The 24,658-nt window shown below is 36.3% G+C and overlaps 1 pseudogene; it reads left to right on the forward strand.

Moving 5' to 3' along the window:
* The first annotated feature begins 8,943 nt into the window (after window positions 1-8,943).
* LOC136146977 (elongation factor 1-alpha 1 pseudogene) overlaps window positions 8,944-24,658 on the forward strand; it is a 43,663-nt pseudogene continuing 27,948 nt past the window's right edge.

Below are 24,658 nucleotides of genomic sequence, written 5' to 3' on the forward strand. Positions count from 1 at the left end.
TACAGTAAGCTTTTGAATAATATGCATCAAAATAATCCTAAAATTAAGCGATCACACTGCCTAAATACTAATGATAAATTTTATTCTAAGACACAGAGGTAAGAGTTGTTCTCTCCTCCAGATTAAAAAGAGTCAACAGGTCAAATATTTAATTGTAAGACCTAAGTTAGACAATCCTTGGAGTTCCACGTTCAGCAAGAAAGTAGCATTACAGTAGCTCAGAAGTTATAATCAGAGACAAGCCCATAATGGATTATTCGATTAAACTAGCTGTTTACAAATCACGAGGCATGTAATAAAGGCCCTCTTGGGTCTAAAAGGCCTTTCAGTATTTTTCTTGTTAATGGAAATGGGGAGAATCACTTGAAATGTTCAAGAGATCCTATTCACTTGTGGATTACACTCTGGAGCAGCATCTCCCCAAGTGTATGGAGAAAATTACATTCGTGGGATGTTGATTTGATGAAATAGGCTAAATGAAAAGAAGCAGGAAGGACCTAACAGGTGAAAGAAAGTTAAAATGATTTCTTTATTGCAGGATTTCTCCCAACCTTTATTTATTTATGGCTGTGCTGGGTCTTCGTAGCTGCACGCAGGCTTTCTCTAGTTGGGTGAGTGGGGGCCACCCTTTGTTGCGGTGTGCGGGCTTTCCCATTGCAGTAGCCTCTCTCATTGTAGGGCATAGACTGTAGACACGCAGGCTTCAGTAGCTATGGCTCATGGACTTCGCTGCACAGCGGCATGTGGGATCTTCCTGGACCAGGGATAGAACCTGCGTCCCCTGAGTTGGCAGTCGGATTCTTAACTACTAGACCACCAGGGAAGCCCTCCCCAGCCTTGGATATGTGTGGCGATTCACCAGGGAATGAGTACAGAAGCCCATATTCTTTAAAAGACTTTGTTCAGAGAACCCCTATATTTGCTTTTCCTCGCACCTTTACTTTGAGATACATTTTAGAAATATCTCCATAAACAGCAAATCCTGATGTGTCTTAACAGTTCTCAGAAAGAGAGACCCACAACAGAGACCCTGGCTTTGGGTAATGGTCTCCACAGGTTGTTACCATGTGCTGTGACAATGTTCCAGCTCAAACTGTCTTCCTTTCACACAGTGCCTTAACAGTCATTCATATTTACTACTGAGATACATATTTCTTTGCTTTATTCATTCAGTGATTTTTTTTTCCCCTTAAAAAGACCCATCAGCTGAGAGTTGACAGGATCTTCTAATGCTACCTCAAAGTGAGTAATTCTGAGAAACTATATTAGAGTGGTCCCCCTATGGATTCTAATGGTTCAAACTACTGTAATCATTTTGCCAACCACTGTAGGTATTGTTGTCAGGCCCCGTGATGTGATCTAAATACTTTGCAAATATGAAACATTTTTCTGTTAACCCTGTTTGGGACTATCGGCATTCTCATTATATCATTTGGCAGAGGCCACTTTTTCCAACAGAATATTCTCCATATCTGAAATATTACACAAGACAGTATGGCAGCTGTGTGAAAAGCTGGTTGATTTTGAAGTGATCTCCAGCTTTATGATTGTCTGAGTTTCAAAATAGAATGAGTGTGATTACAGCCTACATAAAATGTTACAGGCTACAGAAAGGCTGGCTCCAAATCAAATGCCAAATAATGCTACGTTGTTTGTACTTTAGAGTTGCTGAAACATTTAGAAAACACTGGGTTTGACTTGACAAACATTTATTGAGCACTCACTGTATGCAAAATAGTTTGTTTCCTGCTAATAATCCCTGGAGCAAAAATAGTCTCACTGTTTAATCCAGAAGCATTTATGGTACACCCAGTGAGATGGTTCTTTGCAATACCACTGTAATTCTGTGTAGCTAATATTCATCCAGGCCATATAAGAAATGTGTGAAGATAATTAAATGAGTGTAATTGGGAAAGGATCAGTAATGCTGACAACCTAGTCACTCTAACTCCACATCAATTCCCCTTTTGATGAACTGGGCAGGTCAGATGTGATTTGACAGGGTTGGATGCTGAGAGAGGAATTATGCCAATAATTTCACCTATTAGAGATTAATTCCCAATGAATTAGAAATTGAATGATTAAAACCAAACAGAAAGTAAAGAGTTTATCTAAGCCAAGACTGTCAGTTCTGAGACTCAAGAGAGAACATAAAACATCTATCCAGTGTCAGCAGTGTGAACGCTAAAATGAGTCTGGGTGTGGAGGGAGCTAGAATGGGCTCAGATGTCATGATGCAGTTCAGGGAGAGGGTCCAGGGCCAAAAACTGAATCGTACCATACTTGATATTTGATAAATGTCAACAAGTGGATGAAGACGTGAACTCAAGTTAAGACTAGGAAACCAAATCAGAAAATCCAGGAAAACATTAGAGACAAGAACAACATCAGCAAAAGTTAATGTGGTGGTTTGAATGAGAGGAACAACCTAGAGGGGAGAAAACATTGGCATTTGTTCTTTTGTTTACATTTAGGAGTTAATGCAAGGAAATGTCAGGCTTCAGGGACTCCTCAGGAGGTGGAGATTCGAGCCTGATACATATGAATTCTTCCTTTCTGAAAATAGGCCCCTGAGAAAAGCAATCTCTAAGTTTGTACCTATTCCATCATCAAAGCAGGAAAGAACTAGGGTTTGTCCAATCTGTTTCAGTTTATCTGGGGATTTGGAAAAAGATCATTCTGGAGAATGGAAGGCAGAAATTCCCACCCACCAGCCCTTCACCTATATTTTGGTGCTTTTCCTCACTTGGGCTGTTGATCACTTTTTTATATCTTTATCTAGGAAATTGGAAGGGGCAGTGGTCTGTGGTGAGGTAGACAAATGCTTATGGAAGAAGAATAAGGATCATTTTAGGCTTAATTTCAGCTGTGTGCTCTAGAGTCCAAATAAACATTGCATCAAGATCTATTTATAGCAGCAAAGCTTATTGCCAAAATACAGATTGTATTGCTAGTATGTATGTAAGTGTTCTTAGTAGCCAAGATTTCATATGATCTCTGCAATCAGGGAAAGCTAAGAAGTAAAGAATTTATTGAATTCCTTAATATATTATTAAGAGATATCAATACAATTCAAGAAATATTCATTGATACCCCTAGAAAGCAAGGTGGGCATTTCTCTCCATCGTGGAGCTAACAATTTAGCCTAAATACATATCATCAGTAACAACCAACTCAAGTGTTAAAAAAGAAGGCCTATGGAGAAGTAGTCTCTTTTAAGGTGCTTAATCTAGTGTTGTGAGTTAAGGACATCTTTCCTGCGTAACTAATAGTTAAACAGAAACTTAAAAACCTGATAATCTGATGAATAAAAGAAATCATGAAATGAGTGTGATGGTATCACTGTAGGTGGGGTAAGTCAATAACTATCACTCATGAAGACTTGGAGTGTGTCAGACGTTTCGTGTGTCTTAGGTCATTTAATCATGACCACAGCCTCAGAAGATGGATACTAGCATCTCCTAGGAAGACTGATGGATTTTCCCAGTGCTGAACATCTAATGATGTAGAGACTGCCTTCACATACAGTTCTGATTTCAAAGCTCCCCATGCCTTTTATCTCAAAGTCCTTTACTAGTGCCTTGCATCCGTAAGAGCTCAGTCCCTTCAGTCATAGCCAACTCTTTGCAATCTTATGGACTGTAGCCTTCCAGGCTCCTCTGTCCATGGGATTCTCCAGGCAAGAATACTTGAGTGGGTAGCCATTCTCTTCTCCAGGGGATATTCTAGACCCAGGGATTCAACCCTGGTCCCCCATATTGCAGGTAGATTCTTTACCATCTGAGCCACCAGGAAAGCGCAATACATACAAGGAGATAAAAGAAATTCAGTGGTTGTAATTTTGATGCCTTTGAGGCCTGCATCGCATCCCTTAGCCAGTTTTGGTTTTAACTGCAACTGGATGCCCAGCCAACAGTGCACTTCAAGCTTGAATAACACACCACGTTTTACTGCCTCTGGGCTTTCCCGGAAGCCATGGGAATTTTCTTTTCCTTGGTGAGTTTGTGCAGGTTAATCAGAGGGTTAATACTCTCTGAAGTAATGCTTATAGAGTGGAAGAGAGTTGGCTGGTGGATAAAGGCCCCAGTCATCTCTCCTTGGAGGGATAGTTCTAGTGCACCTTCCACATGACTCCTCGGAAGGCCCTGGGGTACTAAAACCCAGCTGTTCACACAGGTAACCAGCTTATTAAGGAATGATCCATTTTTCTTGTTTCCCTTTCTCACTCTTTCCACTTGCTTTCTGAGATTATCTCCCAATGAAATCACCTGCATCCCAGTCCTTGTTTCAGGTTATACTATCAGAGAAATTCAAACTAAGATAATGACCTTAAGCATTGACTTTTTAGTAACAATTTTACACTGCATTCCTGTTGGAATCTGCTGTATCTTCAGCAAAAAGTATGTTTCTTGTATTTTACCACCATATGGGAATCCTCGGATACTTTATTAAAAAAAAAAGAACAAAACATGCTTAAACTATCAAATAAAATCTTGGGGAAGTTCAACTACTGAGTAAAGTGTCATTGGAAACATCTATTAGAGAAACTCTATAGAAGAGTTAAAGTATCAAAGGCTAAATATTAACAGTACTAAGTATATTTATGAAGCCAGCATTGTATCTGGAAAAATTATATATACCAATCCCATTGAGTTTGTATAATTGCATTGATATTTATTTGACCATCTCACTGATATTATAAAAAGTAACTTCCTACAGCCATTTTAAGCTGTTACTTCTTGTCAATTGCTGCGGCCAGTGCAGCAGGTAGGGATCAAAAGTGGTTGACACACAGTTTGGAAAAAGGAAACAGATAGAAGTAAGGTTTTAAATATGGGACTGGGGGACTCAAGACCTCTAGGATCGAGAGCCCTGCTGACTGATTCCACATCGCTTTTACTGAGCTCTTGGTATGCAGAAAGTACCTGGTTTTTAGACAGTATAAGATTCCCATGCCCCCAGTCATGCCCCAGAGTTAATGCTCTTCTTTGTACTTTGATGCTGTCTCCTAGAACCAAGGGCATCATACAGCCAGCAGTCCTGGCATGAACATGGAGGAACAATCAGCGCATGTTGCAAGCAGCATTCTGAACCTGCACTGACCTGGCATTCCAAGGTCCACACTATGTACCTCCTTAGCTCAGTAAGGCATGATGACCCCAACTAATCAGCCCCATGGACTTTTTGTTGAGATTATACATAGTTGCTATATCTCACTTTTATTCTTTTCCCATGCTGTTCTTCTCATGGCTTAGCCAGAGCAACAGGCGGCTGACTATTAACCCTTGCAGTCAATGACTTTTAAATTTGTGTTCTTTGAATCAGTGTGTTGTATAGATGGTACCAGTGATTTATAATTTCTCTGAGTAAATAAACCTCCTCATGATCTAGTTTCCTTATAAAATGCCACATGTTTTTCAGAAAATATAGTCTTCCAGGCTTTCTGTCACTCACATATATTTCAGGAGTAATTGCTGTAGTAAAAGGTTTGTGTTTGAAGGGTTTCTATGTTTTTCTGTCTCCTTTAAGTGTCAAATATAGGAACATAGAGAAAGCAAACATCTTGTATTGAACAGTCTGTCATTCACTGGTTGGTGATGGATGGAATCAGACTTGTTCAGCCAGTAAATTCACATCCATTTTCTCAGAAAGCTTTTTGACATAGTTTTGTAAAGTTCTCCCTTGATGTAAAACATTATCCCCTTCTCCCTGTTCTACAAGGCAGTGAGATTTCAATTACCTTGTAGGCCTTTTTAAAAATCGAAAACATCTGATGTATTCAGCAAAAGTCAGTGCCTTGATAATCTAGAACTTTCCAAAGAAAATAAATTATGGGTTTTCTCCTCTTAAAATTCATTAAAATGAGTTGCAAGCAAAGGTAATTATTTGTCTCACATACTGAGAAGCAGGTGTACATGCTATTTGGAGATCCAAATGAACTTGCCAATTAGTGCATTAGGTTTATGTGCAAATGTAGGCTAACTTAGTTGCTGTGTCTGAGAAAATTTGGCTGTTTTATAAAGTAAGTTTGGAAAATGACACTGCTAGTCATTCAAGAGCCATGATGATAGACTTCTAACAGGCAAGTGGAGGATGGCCACACGCTGCATCCACATCTGGACCTTTTGGGGATGGCAAATTTGCAATGTCCGGTGTTCTGCCCCCTCAGTTCACACTTTGCACAATTGCATTGCCACTTGGGATCATGATACTGCCTGGAGCTCAGAGCTAAAGAAAGATAGCTCTGACAGAGCATATATGTGGAGGCGATGGGAAATATGCAACAATATGATGTTGCATTTTAGAAGAATTTAACAAGCCAGAAAAGGACAGGAAAGCAAGGCCTCCCATATCTGATACCAGTATTGCATTTCAAGAGAATTGGCAAAAATTAAGCAACATCCATCTTAAATAATCTTGCTAAAGATTAATGTTGAGATGTCTGATTTCATTTCCTTGTTCTTTTAATTTTAATCTCACAGAAGAGAGCGAGGGGAAGGAGGTTAACTTTCTGAATATTATTGTCTGATGTGTGAATTGTGATATTTTTAGGCCAGAAAGATTATTGATGTTTGGCAGAGTGAATTTCCATGAAGCAAGCAAGCAATGTATAAGACAACTGATGATTTAGAATCAGCATTTATGCCATGTAGGCTACAATTTTGGCAATCTATAAATTGCACCTCTTATGAAAAATGCTGGTGCTCTCATAACCCAGCCACTTGTTTGAGTAGCTCTGTGCTTTGTTAAGAACAGTAAGAGGTTATAAAGGTATGCAAGTGGTGTCTTTGCAATGATAATAAACGGCAAGTTAGTCTTTCCTGAAAATGTTTTATCAATTGTAAATAATAGGTTAACTCAGTGCTGTGTAGCTTTTGCAGCAAATGATTTGAAATAATTGTTTTTTAAATGTGATTTTTGACAATACCAGTATTCTTAGGACACTAGTCATAAAAGTGTAGAAGGACAGAATGTATTAGCAGAAGTTAGTGTTATCTAGTTCCTCCTATTTAGAAAAGTTTAGAGTCTGGGACACCTGCAAGCTGTTACTTGGCCTATACACAAAACAGTCAATTGCTATTTTAGAAAGATATACTACTTAACAGGCAGAATGTTTTTTCATTCAAAAAATATTACTTAGACATCTTTTTTACTATATCTTGGGAGAAATAAAATTAAATTCAAATTTATAATTGGTTCTGCCATCCCTCAAAAAGCATCAAAACTAGTTGTTAGACAAAACATATTTACATGGATTAAATGGCAATGAAAAAGTCATGAATACACGGAAAATACAGTTACTTTATATGCTATTAATATTTTTTCAGAGCAGCTTTTCCCTCATCTTCTCACACCTTCTTGACTGAAACAATGATGACCTCTCTCCATTCCCACCCTTTGAATAACTTTTTGATATTTCTTAACAAAGAAAAGAAGGCTTTTGCCCTATTCAATGTTAATGACTTGACTGCTTTACTTCTTTGGTCCAATTAACTGCACACAGAAGGAGAAGAGCTCAGATGCTGTTATGATAAGACACCTAATATAAATCTCTCCAGTTTAACATCAATAATGAATATATTTTTGTTTTCTCTTTCTAACATCGTCTTTTAATCCTCTTTTTTCACATGTATGCTTTTCCTTGTTTAGAGCTAAGTTCATGTTTCATATAAAGGAAATGTTTGTTGGGAAGCTAAAAGAGCAGTAGGTAAAACTTACAGTGGGTTTTAAGTTTGATATCAGTGAGAGATTTCATTAAGGCTAACGGGCCAGAATTAAATAGCCATTCAGTCTATATTAAAACTGTATAAGATCTGAATGTTTCTAACATTTATTTACCATATTCTAGAGACAAAAGTAAGCATTTTTGAGAGGTATAACTGTGTTCTGCTGGTATAATAGTCCATTCTGTTAATCATAGGCTTCCAGCTGCTTCTTAATGAGATACAACCATAATTCAGAGAAAAATAGACTAAGAAAACAAGACTATTAGTGGCAAACGATGTAATAAGACTTAGAGAGAAAAGAATATGAGCCACAAAAGGATTTTTTTTACCAAGCTCCACTGTAGTATGCTGTGATTGTGGGCAGGCACAAATTGAGATTCAACATTACATTCAAAAGTTACCAACTGTTAAATTGGCAACTTTATGATGGAAAAAAGAGAGTTAAAAAAAGGTCTTTCAATTCTGAATAAAAGTATTTCTTAGATTGATATATGTGGCTGTTTAACTTTTTCTGGATAAATAAAAAGATTTTTCATGCAAGTTCTTTAAATTGTAATTACTGTCAAGCATGCTTAAGCCCAATAGATTAACTTAGAAATTGTGTAATTCTTCAAATGTTAAAAATTGACTATTTTTATCTAATATTATCTGGATATTTTATTATGTAATCACAAACAAGTTAGACTTATCACCTAGCCAGTGCCAGCTATGTTTTAGATGTGTGCATAAATAGACAAATAGGACTCTAGTAGACAGGTAGAAAGGTGTCTACTCTCCTAAAAGATGCTGGAATAATCTTTCTCTCATCTTGCAGGAGAAAGTCTTTGCACGATAAGTACCCAACGTGTTTAATGCTTAGTTGAAGGACTTGGAAGAACTCACTGAACATAAGTGTTTGGTGCACAATTAATAGGTTAGCCTTGAACAGGTTCTGTGAGATATAGACAGTCAGTCACAGGGAAATTTCTGCCTTTCATGATGATGTTTAGTGGAACTTTGATTAGAAATAATTTTACCTGAAATGAGAAGCTAAACACATAGCAGATGAAATCATACAGTACACATTTATTGGCAAGGTAGTTTTTAAAGGTATAGGATAAAAGCACCTAGATACTCATTTGCTTTGTTTGTGCCTTTCAAGAGTCTGTTTCCCAGTCCTGTGTAAGTTCTGGTGGCTCTGTGGTGGGGTTAATGGTGGCCTCCTCCAAGAGGGCTTATGCCGTACCCCAGTCTGCAGCCCCCAGAGCCCCTGCCCCTGCAGCAGGCCGCTGCTGACCTGTACCTCCTCAGGAGACACTCACAGTTCTGTCTCAGTCTCTGTGAGGTCTCTGGGTCCTGGTGTGTACAAGGTATGTTTGAGCTCTCTGAGCAACTCTGGCAGTTATGGGCTTTTATTTTAATGTGATTTTGCCCCTCCTACCATCTTGCTGTGGTTTCTCTGCCCTTGGGCGCAGGGTATATCCTCAGTAGTTCCAGGGTCACGTAGCCACCACTCCAGCACTGTGAAGCTGCTGCTCCAGTGCCTACAGTCTTTCTGGGGCTCTTGAACCCAGGAGAAAGGAGCAGAAAATGCACTGCTCATAGCAAACACACTCTTGCAACAACACAAGAGAATACTCTACACGTGGACATCACCAGATGGTCAATACTGAAATCAGATTGATTATATTCTTTGCAGCCAAAGATGGAGAAGCTCTATACATTCAGCAAAAACAAGACCAGGAGCTGACTGTGGCTCAGATCATAAACACCTTATTGCCAAAATCAGACTTAAATTGAAAAAAGTAGGAAAAACCACTAGACCATTCAGGTATGACATTAATCGAATATCTTCTGATATACAGTAGAAGTGACAAATAGATTCAAGGGATTAGATCTGATTAAGTACCTGAAGAACTATGGATTGAGGTTTGTGACATTGTACAGAAGGCAGTGATCAAGACCATCCCCAAGAAAAAGAAATGAAAAAAAGCAAAATGGTTGTCGTAGGAGGCCTTACAAATAGCTGTGGAAAGAAGAGAAGTGAAAAGCAAAGGAGAAAAGGAAAGATATATCCATTTGAATGCAGAGTTCCAAAGACTAGCAAGGAGAGATAAGAAGGCCTTCCTTCTTGATCAATGCAAAGAAATAGAAGAAAACAATAGAATGGGAAAAACTAGAGATCTCTTCAAGAAAATTAGAGACACTAAGGGAATATTTCATGCAAAGATAGGCACAATAAAGGACAGAAATGGTGTGGACCTAACAGAAGAAGAGGATATTAAAAAGAGGTGGCAAGAATACACAGAAGAACTATACAAAAAAGATCTTCATGACCCAGATAACCACAATGGTGTGAACACTCACCTAGAGCCCGACAACCGGGAACATGAAGTCAAGTGGGCTTTAGGAAGCATCACTACAAACAAAGGTAGTGGAGGTGATGGAATTCCAGTTGAGATATTTCAAATCCTAAATGATGATGCTGTGAAAGTGCTGCACTCAATATGGCAGCAAATTTGGAAAACTCAGCAGTAGCCACAGGACTGGAAAAGTTCAGTGTTCATTACAATCCCAAAGAAAGGCAATGCCAAAAAATATTCAAACTACCGTACATTGTACTCATCTCACACGTTAGCAAAGTCATGCTCCAAATTCTCCAAGCCAGGCTACTATAGTACATGAACTGTGAACTTCCAGATGTGCAACCTGGATTTAGAAAAGGCAGAGAAACCAGAAATCAAATTGCCAACAGCTATGGGATCACTGAAAAAGTGAGTTCCAGAAAAACATCTACTTCTGCTTTATTGACTATGTCAAAGCCTTTAACTGTGTGGATCAAAATAAAATGTGGAAAATTCTTAAAGAGATGGGAATTCAGACCACCTGACCTGCCTTCTGAGAAATCTGTATGCAGGTCAAGAAGCAACAGTTAGAACTGGGCATGGAACAACAGACTGGCTCCAAATTGGGAAAAGGGTACGTCAAGGCTGTATATTGTCACCCTGCTTATTTAACCTATATGCAGAGTACATCATGAGAAATGCTGGACTGGATGAAGCACAAGCTGGAATCAAGATGGCTGGTAGAAATATCAATAACTTCAGATATGCAGAAGACACCACCCTTATGGCAGAAAGTGAAGAAGAACTAAAGCATCTCTTGATGAAAGTGAAAGAGGAAAGTGAAACAGTTGGCTTAAAACTTAACATTCAGGAAACTAAGATCATGGCATCTGGTCCCATCACTTCATGGGAAATAGATGGGGGAACAGTGGCAGATTATATTTTTTTGGGCTCCAAAATCACTGCATATTGTGACTGCAGCCATGAAATTAAAAGACGCTTGCTCCTTGAAAGATAAATTATGACCAACCTAGACAGCATGTTAAAAAGCAGAGACATTACTTTGCCAGCAAAGGTCCATTAGTCATAGCTATGATTTTTCCAGTAGTCACATATGGATGTGAGTCACATATGGATTATAAAGAAAGCTGAACACTGAAGAATTGATGCTTTTGAACTGTGGTGTTGAAGAAGACTGTTGAGAGTCCCTTGGACTGCAAGGAGATCCAACCAGTCCATCCTAAAGGAGATCAGCCCTGGGTGTTCATTGGAAGGACTGATGCAGAAGCTGAAACTCCAATACTTTGGCCATCAGATGTGAAGAATTGACTTTGGAAAAGACCCTGATGATGGAAAAGATTGAAGGCAGGAGGAGAAGGGGAAGACAGAGGAGGAGATGGTTGGATGACATCCCTGACTCAATGGACATGAGTTTTGGTTGGCTCTGGGACTTGGTGATGGACAGGGAAGCCTGGCGGCTGCCGTCCATGTATTCTCAGAGTCCGACCCAACTGAGCGATTGAACTCAACTCAACTCAGATATTCATTGGTTTGCTCTGGAAGCTATACATTTGCTGTGCAAAAATATGAGTAAGTAACCAATTAGAGGCAATCTAAACTATCAAAATAAGAAAATTTTGTCACACATTTAATAAAAAATGCATTTAGGTGAAAGTGATTTGCATTGATTTTTCATATATAAGGTCTAAGGTCCCTCTTATTTTTAAAATTAATTTTTATTGGAGTATTTACAATGTCCTGTTAGTTTCTACTGTACCTCAAAGTAAATCAGCTATACATATACATATATTCCCTTTTTTAAGAAAAATTTCCTTCCCATTTAGTTTACCACAGAACACTGAGTTCCCTGAGCTATAAAGCAGGTTCTCCTATTTAAAAGCAGCAACTTAAATTGATGGAAGTAAAAATGCTCTGTTCCTCGCACCATTTCCATATATCTTCATACATTAATTAGCATTCTTTGTAAGCTTTGGTGAGTCCTTTAATTTTTCTGTACTCCATTTCTCCTGTAGAAACGAGAGACCACTCTGACACAAAACATGTGATCATTTTCCCTTCGAGAGCTCTAGGAGAGAAATTTTATAATCACTTTCCATAAAAATTTCATTGTTTTAATCACCCTTATGCAAGGTATATATATTTTCATCTTTGCATCTAGTATTTTAAAAATCTGTGTAATAGGTTAAACTCTTTTCCTTTAACTGTGAGCTTTAAGGGTCTAGGAAATAGTAGCAGAATCCCCTTGAAATTACTCTTCAAGTTCTAGCAGACAGTTCTGCTTTCCTTCAGGTGAAATGCTTCTGCCGTGCTGACATTTATATGAAGTAGCTCTCTGTTGTTTCAGTAGATGCTAAATAATTCATTCAAGTGGTGCCTCTGGTTCTGAAGAAAATGTTTCTTTAATACAACCCCTGCTTTTCCTCAGGAGCAGTTACCATATTTGAAACAAGTCAAAAAGGTGTATAATGAAAAAAAGCTGAGGAGGTATTTGTCTGCAAAATTAGGTGTATGCAATCATAAATAATTTCACTTTCTCATTCTGTAACCTCACTTAGAGATGTTTTTCTCATTATTGAGGGAACTCACCTAAATTGCTATACATGATACTTGGAACTTTTGTAAATTAGTCAGTTTACTTTAATATTGACATAGACTTTCTTAGGTCTAAGTACTGCTTCTGACTCTGACACTTGGGTGACTTTGAATAAATCTTTTTATATTTAGTGGCCTGAGTTTTCATAGCTTTAGTAAAGTATTAGCTGTGAGGCTATGTGTGTATCTGTCCTTGAGAGTGGTCTTGCATGTAAAAATTACTAAATAGAAATTAATTTTGGCTTTAGAAATTCACCTTCAATTACTAAAGTTCTAAACAAAAAACTAATTCTTAAACTTTGTTTGCGCAAAACTTTTTATCAAAAAGTTTTTAAAGTTGAAGTATACTTGATTTATAATGTGTTAGTTTCAGGTGTACGGCAAAGCTATTTAGTTATACATAGATACATATATATACTTTTTCAGATTCTTTTCCATGATAGGTTATTATAAGATATTAAATATAGTTCCCTGTGCTGTACAGTAGGCCCTTGTTGTTTATCTATTTTATATGCAGTAGTATGTATCTGTTAGTCCCAAAGTCTTAAAGCATCTTTATCCCTCCCTTTCTTCTCTTTCTCCTTGTGAAAGCATAAGCTTGTTCTGTGTCTGTGATAGGAATATATGTAACTTCAACCAATGTTGGGAGTACCTCCAATAGAATTTTGGGGGTAAACTTCCTACTTTCTGGAGATAATACATATTCAAGGACAATGACTGGATTCTCATTAAAATTACCCTACAATTTCTAGATGCAAGTTGTCACATATTTGCATTCAAGTTGCAGATTAATTACATAATTCTTCTGTCTACCTATAGGTTCATGTATATTGCTCCCATGATTTGAGTTTTTTTTTTTTTTTCAAATCTTAATATATATGAATGTATTTTCCAGAAAACTTATAGACATTTGCCCTTGATGAGATCTTTATTATTGTTTCTTGAATCATACTGATTTATAGGTTTTATAATAATAAATGATTAAAGTTTAGATACCTTTAATTGTTCCAAATGATTATTTTGTTATAACTTTGAAAGTCATCCAAATGACATAAAATAATTTAGCAGTGTTTTCAACATTAATACTCAACTCACTTAAAAATTGATTGTGCTTATACTATGCAAAAGACCGTTTCCAGGAATTTGGAAAAATAAACAGTTCATCATGAACTGGCCTTTTAGAGAGCTAAAATTAAAGAGGAAATAAACATTTTAGAGTAGAATTCAAGTACAATGAAATACCAGGTGTTACCACAGATATAAAAATACTAATAGAGTGTTTTGAAAGGAGCATTTTATATAATTTACTAGGAAAAACTAGGTTGGCATCTTAGAGAAAGAAATTTATGGTTGAGTTTTGAAGAACTGACAGATAAGAGGGCAAGAAGTGGATATTATGAAAAACTTTAAAGTAGAAGATATTTAACAAAGCCAAAAATTTTGAAGATCACTAGATGTATTACGGGAATAACTGTATAGAGAAGAGATGAGAGTGAAGTAATATTAATGAAGTATGTATATCCTCCCACTGAAAATACCTTTGAATGCCAGAAGAGAGTCAGAACTTCATTCTATATTCATAACAAACATAACTCTAATAATCATGCACTGGGTAGATTTGAGAGTATTACATAATAAGAAACTAAGAGCTTAGAAAAGAAGATAGTGGTGAAAAGTATACAGTGAGGGAGCTAGTCATATAGAACTTGGATGTGACAGGTGATTTTGCAAGGAGAGAGATCTGATTATTAAGATTCAAAAAAGTATGAACAAGTATATCAATTTATGCATGTGTGTGTGCATGCTCATTCACTCAGTTGTGTCCCACTCTCTGTGACCCCTGAGACTGCAACCCGCCACGGTCCTCTCTCCATGGGGTTGCTGTTGTTGTTCAGTAGCCCAGTCATGTCTGACTCTTTGCAACCCCATGGACTGTTCACGCCAGGCCTCTCTGTCCTTCACCATCTCCCCAAATTTGCCCAAGTTCTTGTCCATTGCATCAATGATGCCATCTAGCCATCTCATCCTCTGATACCCTCTTCTCCTTCTGCCTTCAATCTTTCCCAGCATCGGGGACTTTTCCAGTGAGTCAACTGCTCACATCAGATGATCAAAATACTGAAGTTTCAACTTCAGCATCAGTCCTTTCAATGAGTATTTATGGTTGATTTCCCTTAAGATTGACTGGTTTGACCTCCTCACTGTCCAAAGCATTCTCAGGAGTCTTCTCCAGCACCATAATAAGGCATCCATTCTACAGCGCTCTGCCTTCGTTATGGTCCAGGTCTCACAACTGTACATCATCACTGGGGAGACCATAGCATTGACTCTATGGACCTTTGTTGGCAGAGTAATGTCTCTGGTTTTCAACACACTGTCTAGGTTTGTCATAGCTTTCCTGCAAAGAAGCAAACGTCTTCTGATTTCATGAGTGCAGTCACCATCCAGAGTGATTTTAGAGCCCAAGAAGATCTGTCACTATATCCCAGTTTTCCCCTTCTATTTGCCATGAAGTAATGGGGCTGGATGCCATGATCTTAGTTTTCTTAATGTTTAGTTTTAAGCTGGCTCTTTCATGCTACTCTTTCACCCTCATCAAGAATCCTTTAGTTCCTCTTCACTTTCTGCCATTAGAGTGGTATCATCCACACATCTGAGGTTGTTGACGTTTCTCCTGCCTATCTTGATTCCAGCTTGTAACTCACCCGGTCTGGCATTTCTCATGATGTGCTCAGCATATAGATTAAACAAACAGGGTGACTGCAGACAACCCTGTCATACTCCTTTCTCAATCTTGAACCAATCAGTTGTTCCATACAGGGTCCTAACTGTTGCTTCTTGACCTGCATACAGATTTCTCAGGAGACAGATCAGGTGGTCTGGTATTCCCATCTCTTTAAGAGATTTCCACAGTTTACTATAAGCTACACAGTCAAAAGCTTTGACTTTTAATCAATGGAACAGAGATAGATGTTTTTTTTGGAATTTCCTAGCTTTCTCTATGATCCAGCGAATGATCTCTGGATCCTCTTTTTTTTCTAAATCCAACTTGAACATCTGGAAGTTTTCAGTTTGCATAATGCTGAAGCCTAGCATGCAAGATTTTAAGCATGACCTTACTAGCATGGGAGATGAGTGCAACTGTCCAATGGTTAGCATATTCTTTAGTACTACCCTTCTTGGGAACTGGGATGAGAATTGACCTTTTTCAATCCTGTGGCCACTTCTGGGTCTTCCAGATTTGCTGACATATTGAATGCAACACTTTGATAGCATCACCCTTTAGGATTTTGAATAGTTCTACTGGAATTTCACTGCATCCACTAGCTTTATTAATAGCAATACTTCCCAGCAGTCCATGGGGATATCCCAGCAAGAACACTGGAGTGGGCAACCATTCCCTTCTCCAGGGTATCTTCCCAACCCAGGGATCAAACACAGGTCTCCTGCATTACAGGTAGATTCTTTACCATCTGAACCACCAGGAAAGTCCTACATCAATTCTACCTCAATATAAACAAGAGGAGGAAGGGAAAAGAGAAGGATGAGCACAGCAAGAGGAGTCAGGATGAGAGTCTGTGAAAAATCAACCAGATTTGAAGAAAGATAACCATGATTCAGAATAGCGTAGAGAAAAGGGAAATATGGGTGGTGACTGAATGTATCTGATGCTGGAGAGGTGAGATAATAATTTTAGGAAGGTATGATCAGAGCTCAACTTCATAAGTGGAAAAGAGAAGAGAAATAGAAGACGCAGAAGATACAAAAGCCTTGTCAGTAAGTTTTGTGTTAAAGGAAAATGAAAGGGAATGCATAAGACTTTGAGCAAGGTCAATAATTGGGTGAAAATGGGGAATTTGAGACTATTAGCAGGTAATACCCAAGAACCCAATGAAAAGGGAGTGATTGAACACAAAGAGGGAAATACAAACACATCTAGGAGTTGACAAGGCAGAATAAACATCTCGATAGAGGCTGTGTTAGGGTGGAGATGGGGATGGAGGAAGAGTCTGAGGCAGGACATCTAATGTCTCCTGAGCCGGGAGGAGAAGAACAAAGGGTTGATTCAGATTTCCAGGGTTTTGAGGTAAAGAGAAGAAGAAAAATTTAGGGAATTATTAGTTGTGCTCAGTGCTGTGAATGATTAGTCAGAAATGGTTAGTTAGTAGGGGATAGGTGGGGATCATTTTCCTTTCCATGACTTCAGTAATAACTTTTCTGTTTCAACATGTTTGAGAAGTAAAATGAAATCCAACATTACATTTTATAGTTACTTATCATCATTAATTTTTATGGTACCTCTGGTAGGAAATAATCATGCAGATACATCCTAATGCTTAAAATTGAATTCATTTTAATACTCAAAATGTTACTGTTGTATCCATTTTAAACAATTTTATTTTGTATTTTGAAATTTCATTATATGTTGGTATAAATAATAAAATTTGTTAAAATGACTTTGATGGGGAAGTTTAAGTATCTGTGTGTTAATAATTATAGAAATCAACTCACCAATAGCAAAATTGGGAAAATCACAAATAGGCTATTCACAAAAGATATAATGCTAATGAAAATTCAGCCTCAGTGGTTAGAAACGTGGAAAGTAATTACGTTTTTGATCTACTGGTAGAGATATTTTTAAAACGTGACAGTGCTCAGTTTTGGTGAGAATGGAGTGTAAAATAGTATCGTGGGACAGGGCATTAACAAAGCTCCAGGACCCTTGGTATGTAAGTTCATCTGACTTGAGTTTGAAAGTTCTACTTGTCCTTTTTATCTTACCTGAAAACAGAATAATATGGACAATAGACATTTTGAATAATGAGTAGTATTTTACTACTTATATTATTTTCCTTATTATTATTACTAATATCCTTAGTAACAGTTTTATGGAGTAAGTTTCTCCGTCGCTAGATACCCAGTTAGGGAAAATTCAGATGTGAAACACAAAGGAAAGCAACTTTTCCCCCCAAGCTTTAATCCAACCTGAAAATTGACATGCAATGTTCAAACATATTTATATCCTATGACTGAAGTAACTGAATCAAATCCATTTGAAGATAAATAAAGGAAACTTTAGGCTTGAGCTTCAGTTTCTGTTCCATCTTTACAGTCTCGAGAAGGTTGGTGGTGGTGGTAGTTTTGTCTCTAAGTCGTGTCCAACTCTTGCGACCCCATGGGCTGTAGCTTGCCAGGCTCCTCTGTCCATGGGATTCTCCAGGCAAGAATACTGGAGTGGGTTGCCATTCCCTTCTCCAGGGGATCTTCCCGACCCAGGAATCAAACTCGGGTGTCCTGCATTGCAGGCAGATTCTTTACTGACTGAGCTATGAGGGAAGCCCTCTAGAGAAGATTAGGTCATAGGAATGCAGAACATACTTTGGAAAAATCTTGGACTTTTGGCTTAAAAATTTTCTCATGAATGCAAGGACTTTAAATTATTTTACCTCTACCATGATAATAGATGGAATAGTGGAATTTGTATACTACTGGCACAAAGGGAGGAACTAAGAAAGTAAAAATCAGCTTTACTATTGAGCTGGAGTAAGATGAAGTTACTATTGAGATGGAGTATAGATGAAGCCAGCTGCAAAGTTAGTACGAGACAATTTCCCACCAAAACATGCTACAGATATTGTGTCATAGCCACTTCTTTAATGGCCATTACTCTTATTCACTGAGAATTATAGTTCTCCAAAATCTTAAGCTGTTAGAAACTTGACTGTTTAAAATGATATCAATATGAGAAACACATTTCTTTCTTGTCAGGAATCTCTAAGTCATTTTGATGTTGAGAAACAGCTTTGATATACAACCCAAATGCATAGCTTCTTCAGATAGGAAGTTTCTGGATACAATATGCCACATTTACATTGACTTTGTATTTCATAAGAAATAGGGCCATGAATCCACTTTCTTTGATAATTTTCATATTTTGGGTTATTTTTCCATTCGTCTAAGTTGTTGAATTGTTGGAATTGTACATAACATTCTCATTCTATCCTTTTCGTTTCAGTAGGATTTATATTGAGGTTTTATCTTTCTAATTTATTGATTTCTATGCTTATCATTACTATTTTCTTCTTTCTAACTTGCGTTTCATTTGCTCTTCTTAGTTTCTTAAGGTGGTTATTTAGATCTTTGACTTCTGAGTATTATTCATTTTTTTAATATAAACATTGAATGTTACAAATTTAACTCTGAAGACTGCTTTGGCTTCATTCCAAAAATTTTGTGTTTTTATACTTATGTTTTTGTGTTTGTATTTTTATATATTTTATGACTTCAATTATTTTCTATAGTTTTATGTTATGGCTCAAAATATGGTCAATACTATTGACTGTTCATGTGTACTTCAAGAAAGTTTACTGTGTTTTGCTTGGTAAATATGCTTTACTGGTGTGTTCTGTAAATATTTGTAAGAATAAGTTGGTTAACGTTGTTTAGTTATTCCACATCCTGATTTTCTGTCTACTACTATCAGTCATAGAGAGACATGTTGAAATCTTCAAAGTAAGCTTTTATTCATTGCAGCCTATCCATTTTTTGCTTCATGTATTTTGAAGTTCTGATACTGACTGCATACACATTTAATATTTCCACGTCTTCTTAATGAATTCACTCTGTAATCATTAACTAATTTCCTTCATTATCCCTGTTAATATTCTTTGCTTTCAAATCTATTTTATTCAATACTAAAATAATAATTTCAGCTTCCTTTTATTTAGTGTTAGTCTGGTACACCTTTTTCCATCTACTTTTCTTTCAATTACTTTATAATTAAAATGAGCTACTTATATAATGCAAGAGTTGAGTTTTGCTTTTGATCAAGTTTAACAATTGTGATCATTTTTTTTTTTTTTTGGAGCATTTGGATCATTTATGTTTAATGTAATATTGATATGATTGGGTCTCCTGTTGTTTTGATTTTAATATTTCATGTTACATTTTATATCTATCATTTAATAACTTTGTTTTTAGAGTTTGTTCTAAAGTTTACTATTTTTTAACTTATAACAGTCTACTTTGAGATAATATAATACAACTTTGTTTAAAGACATTGCAACAATATCCTGTTCCTCGCCTCATACTTGTGCTTTAGCTGTCATATATATATATATATATATATTTTACATATGTTACAAACTATACAAGTCACTGTTTTTATTTTTGCTTCAAGATGTTAGTTATCTTTTAAATAATTTAAACATCAGAAAAATATTTACATTTACTAACATATTTACAGTATCCTGTGTTTTCCATTTCCTTGGATAAATCCAAATTTTTACTTAATATCCATTTTCTTCTGCCTTAAACAGTTTTTAAAATATACATTGCAGTGGAAGTCTTCTGGAAATAAATATTTTCAGCTTACATTTTTTTTGCCTGAAATTATTTTTCATGCTCATTTTGAAAGATTTTTTTCTCCGAATATAAAACTCATGTTTTATATTCATGAGAGTAAACATGTTTATTAACAAAATTTAGCACATTAAAGGTAGTGTTTATTTCCTTTTAGTTTGAATTGTTTCTAATGAGAAACCTGTAATCATGCTTATCTTTGTTCTATGTAATATCTTTTCCCTGTCAACTTTGAGGAGATTTTTTCTTCAACTTTGGATTTTAGCAAGCTGATTATGGTGAGCCTTGTTATATTTAATTTCAAGTTTATCCTGCTTTGGAATCTGTGGGCTTCTAATTTTCATACTTTAGGTATTCAGGGCTTTAATTTCTTCATTTTTATCTGCCTTCCATTCCTCCAGGACTCAAACTGTACATATGTTGAACTGCTTGATATTGTCCATTTAGTCTGTTTTTTTTTGTTTCAGTCTTTTTCCTTCCCGTATTTCATTTTGTATAGGTTTTCCATTGATTTTTCCCCCATATCTTTCAATCTGTTGTTAAAGTCATCCAATGTATTGTCATCTCAAATGCTGAATTTTTTAACCTTTAGATCTTACATTTCAGTTCAGTTCAGTTGCTCAGTCGTGTCCAACTCTTTGTGACCCCATAGACCACAGCACGCCAGGCTTCCCTGTCCATCACCAACTCCTGGAGTTTACAAACTCATGTCCATCGAGTCAGTGATGCCATCCAACCATTTCTACTGTCGTCCCCTTCTCCTCCCACCTTCAGTCTTTCCCAGCATTCTCTTCATTATGGTTGGTCATGTCTATACTACATTCTTAAACACGTGAAGAATATATGCGTTGTTTTAATATCCTTACCTGCCAATACTACTACCTCATCATTTTGCCTGTTTCTATTGCCTGACTTATCTCCTGGTTATGAATTATTGTTATTATTTTCTGCTTCCTTGCATGTTTCAACATAACTGATCAGATCCAAGGCACTGGAACTTCTGGGCTGTGTGTTAGAGCTTTTGTTATGCGGGATAGAGTTCTGGTATTGAGTTACTTGGGTCACTGTCAGTTGTGGTCTGCTTTGAAGACTTCATTCTTGGCTTTTGATGTCATTAAACCACACTAGAAAGAAACAGCCTGTGAACTTAATCTGATAGCATGTCTTATGAAGCCTTGCTATGCTGGCTTGTAAAAACAAACTATTCCCAGCTTTGTGTGAGCTTTGGGAATTTTTATGTCTCCTCATTTTGATTATTGTTTCTCAGATTATATAGTTTCCACTTAAGAATGTGCAGGTTTGTATCCAGCTAAGATGTGAGGGGACTGAAGATTTCCAGAGCACTCTCTATGCAACTAGCTCCTTTTTCTTTGGTGCTATGTACCATATATTCTAAATAATTTGATCTCTCAAAATCTAATCCTGTCCCCTCTGCCCAATGAGACCTCAGGCTCAATGGTACCTTCCCTCCTCTCTTTGCTGAAGATTGGAAAGTAGCTCTGGGCAATAAACTGGTATAAATTTAGGTCCTGCCCTTTCTCACAAGGAGCATGGTCCATAACTGCTTGTTGTCTAATGTTTGAAAATCTTTTTTTTTTTTTTTTTTTTGAAAATCTTTTTTAAAATATATTTGCCTAGTTGTCTAATGTAAGAATATAAATCCAATTTCTGTTCCTCCAACTTGGCTGGAAGCAAAAGTCCTTTAACATTCATTTCAATTCAGCTACTAACTTTCATTTTTCATTAATCCTTCTTATGTCATCTGATAGGTAATTTACAGTCTATTCAATTCTTTGTGTTTCTTCTTATTTTTAATTAAAGCCAAGTCATTTTTGCTTTTTAGGATCTAGGCTGTACATTCAGCAAGATCATGGTATCGGGAGGAATGATTATTAATTTTGAAAAATAATGAAAATTCTGAACAACTCAAGTGTAAACCGTTATCAGAGTCTCTGCCAAGGACTGACATCATAGTTTTATATATGTTCTTACTGAGGTTAAGCAATTAAAAAAAAATCAAAAACTATTTTTCCATGCCTGAGTATATTTAAAGGAAAAACAGTGTCTCTGCTTTTTATATTATGCCTTACTTGGTGCCCTGTGCCACTCTTAATGCACAGAGTTGACCTTTTAAAAATAATCAAGCATCAACTCACATTTTATCAGTGGTTCTTGTTCTGGATATGTTCCATAGATACATTTGGGGCTACCTGGAACCTTGCAAATTGATGGAATATTTTGTGTATGTGTATTGATTCTATATTTCTATCTAGTGGTACAGGACCCAGTGATACAGAAATGTTTTAAGAATTGCAAATGACATTATAGATTATAACCTAGCTATTTCTTATGCATATATTTCTAATTTGAAGGAATCACTAATTTTTAAAATTAATTTATTGATTTTATTTTGTCTTTTCCTTTCCTTCATTGCTTTTTAAAAATTCTATATATTTAGAATTTATAATTACAAAGAAATGATTTGCAGCTTTTAAAAGGGGCCTGTTAATCTTATTCAAGTCTTCAGAGATAATGTCAATTTTTCTTAAACTTCCATTAGAATGTGATCCTTGCTATTATTTTAAAGAATGATGGGGAATAATGCCTGGCAAGAAATAACTAGAATTTATATTTTCACTAGGATTTCCAAGCCTTATCAGAAGATTCTGTTACTTCTCTGAAATCTCAGTATTATTTAGGGGGAGGTAGCTAGAAATTAAAGAAAAATAATACCTCTAGCCTACAATATGCTTTTCCTCTAGTAATAACAATACAATGGTCATATTTGTCAAAGGAAATAATCTGTTAACTGAAAAATGGTTGTAGTGAAGAATATTAAATCTCCTTTGGCAATGTTTCACAGAACATGTCTTTGTACTAAAAATATCTTTTTTAAAAACTTTTTTCTTCTCAAGTTGACAGAAAGGAGTTTGGCCTTTTTTTACTGTATTGCTAAAATTAAAATATGAATGTTTTGTATATTTTAATACATTTATTGAGGCATAACTTGATTTACATACCATAAAATTCATGCATTTTAATTGACAGTTTACTGATTTTTAGTAACTTCATAGAGTTGTGTAACTATTATTACATTCTAATTTTAGAACACTTCCATCATCCCCCAAATTCTCCCACACCAGTCTGCAGTTAACTCTTCTCTTATATCCAGTTTTAGGTAAACACTAATCTGGTTTCTATCTCTAGATTTGCCTTTTCTAGAAATTTCATAAAGATGAAAACATAAAATATGTAATCATCTAGATTCGAGTTCCTTCATTAAGTTTTGTAGTTTTGAGGTTCATCCATATTGATAGTGTAATTCAAAGTCTTTTCCTTTTAATTGCTCTAGGCTGCATTCTAAATCAACGTTAAAGTTAATAGTTGCATTAGCAGGATATTTTTGTCAATTTATTTTCAAAATACTATATGTGTATTTGTTGTTCAGTTTTTAAGTCACATCTGACTCTCTGTGACCCCTTGGATTGCAGCACGCCAGGCACCCCTGTCATTCACTATCTCCCAAGGTTTGCTCAAATTCATATTGAGTCTATGAAATACTTTAGGAAATACCTTTAAAAATATTTAAGGGGATTTTGAATTACAACAGTCATACTTAATAACTAAAGGAAATTACAGGTAACAAATGCTCATATAATACCCCCTGCTTTAAACAATGGGATTATATAGATATTTAAAACATACCTATTTCCCTGAAGTTGACTATATAGAAAAACTCATGTTCTTTCTCATGTCATTAAAAAATTCATTTATTTCTTGCTGTGTAATAAAATACTTTATAGTAATAGATTAAAGCAGGGTTCATAAATTATAGACTATGGGCTAAATCTGGTGCACAACCTGTCTTTGTATGACCTGTGAACTAAGAACCATCTTTATATTTAAATAATTGCTTATTTAAAAAACTATATTACTTCTGTATAAAAAACTATATTACTCCTCATAGTTCAGAGAGGTGATTCTTGCTTTGAGTCTTTCATGTGGTAACAGTCAGCTCTTGGCTCGGGCTACATGCTCGACCTTCATTCAGATGACACTTCCTGTCTTGTACTTCATATTCTCACAACATAGTATCTGGATTCTTAAATGGAGCATCCCTTGCTAAACATTCTAAGAGATCTATGCAGAAACTGCAAAGTTTTTTTGGAAGTCATGGAGTATAATTTCTGCTGCCCTCTATTGAATATATAACACCGGTTAAAATCCAGTGTAGGAGGTATGTATCACTTTGAGCAGGGGATGAACTGGAAAGTATGGTTTACTGGGGGACCACTTCCTCGAAGACTAACTTTCACAGTGCCTCCTTCTGAATCCTGATGACTCTTTTCCTACTGAAGTGCAAAATACACTCAGCCCTCCCCAAGACTCTCAAAGTTTTATGTTACTAGATGATCAGGACCAGATTTAAGGTCCAGAATCTAAATCAGGTTGTAGTATGAATGAGACTGGTCAAGAAAGATGCTTCTTAATCTGAAGGTCTGTAAATCAAAGAGACAAATTATCCGCTTCCCACATAACCAACACAGAGTAAGGGGACATGATTAATGCCGTAGGCATATCTGACTAAAACAGGAAATAGGAGGCACATAGAAGTTATTCTTCTACAGCAAT

Source organism: Muntiacus reevesi, chromosome 15 (genome assembly GCF_963930625.1).
Source record: "Muntiacus reevesi chromosome 15, mMunRee1.1, whole genome shotgun sequence".
NCBI lineage: Eukaryota > Metazoa > Chordata > Mammalia > Artiodactyla > Cervidae > Muntiacus > Muntiacus reevesi.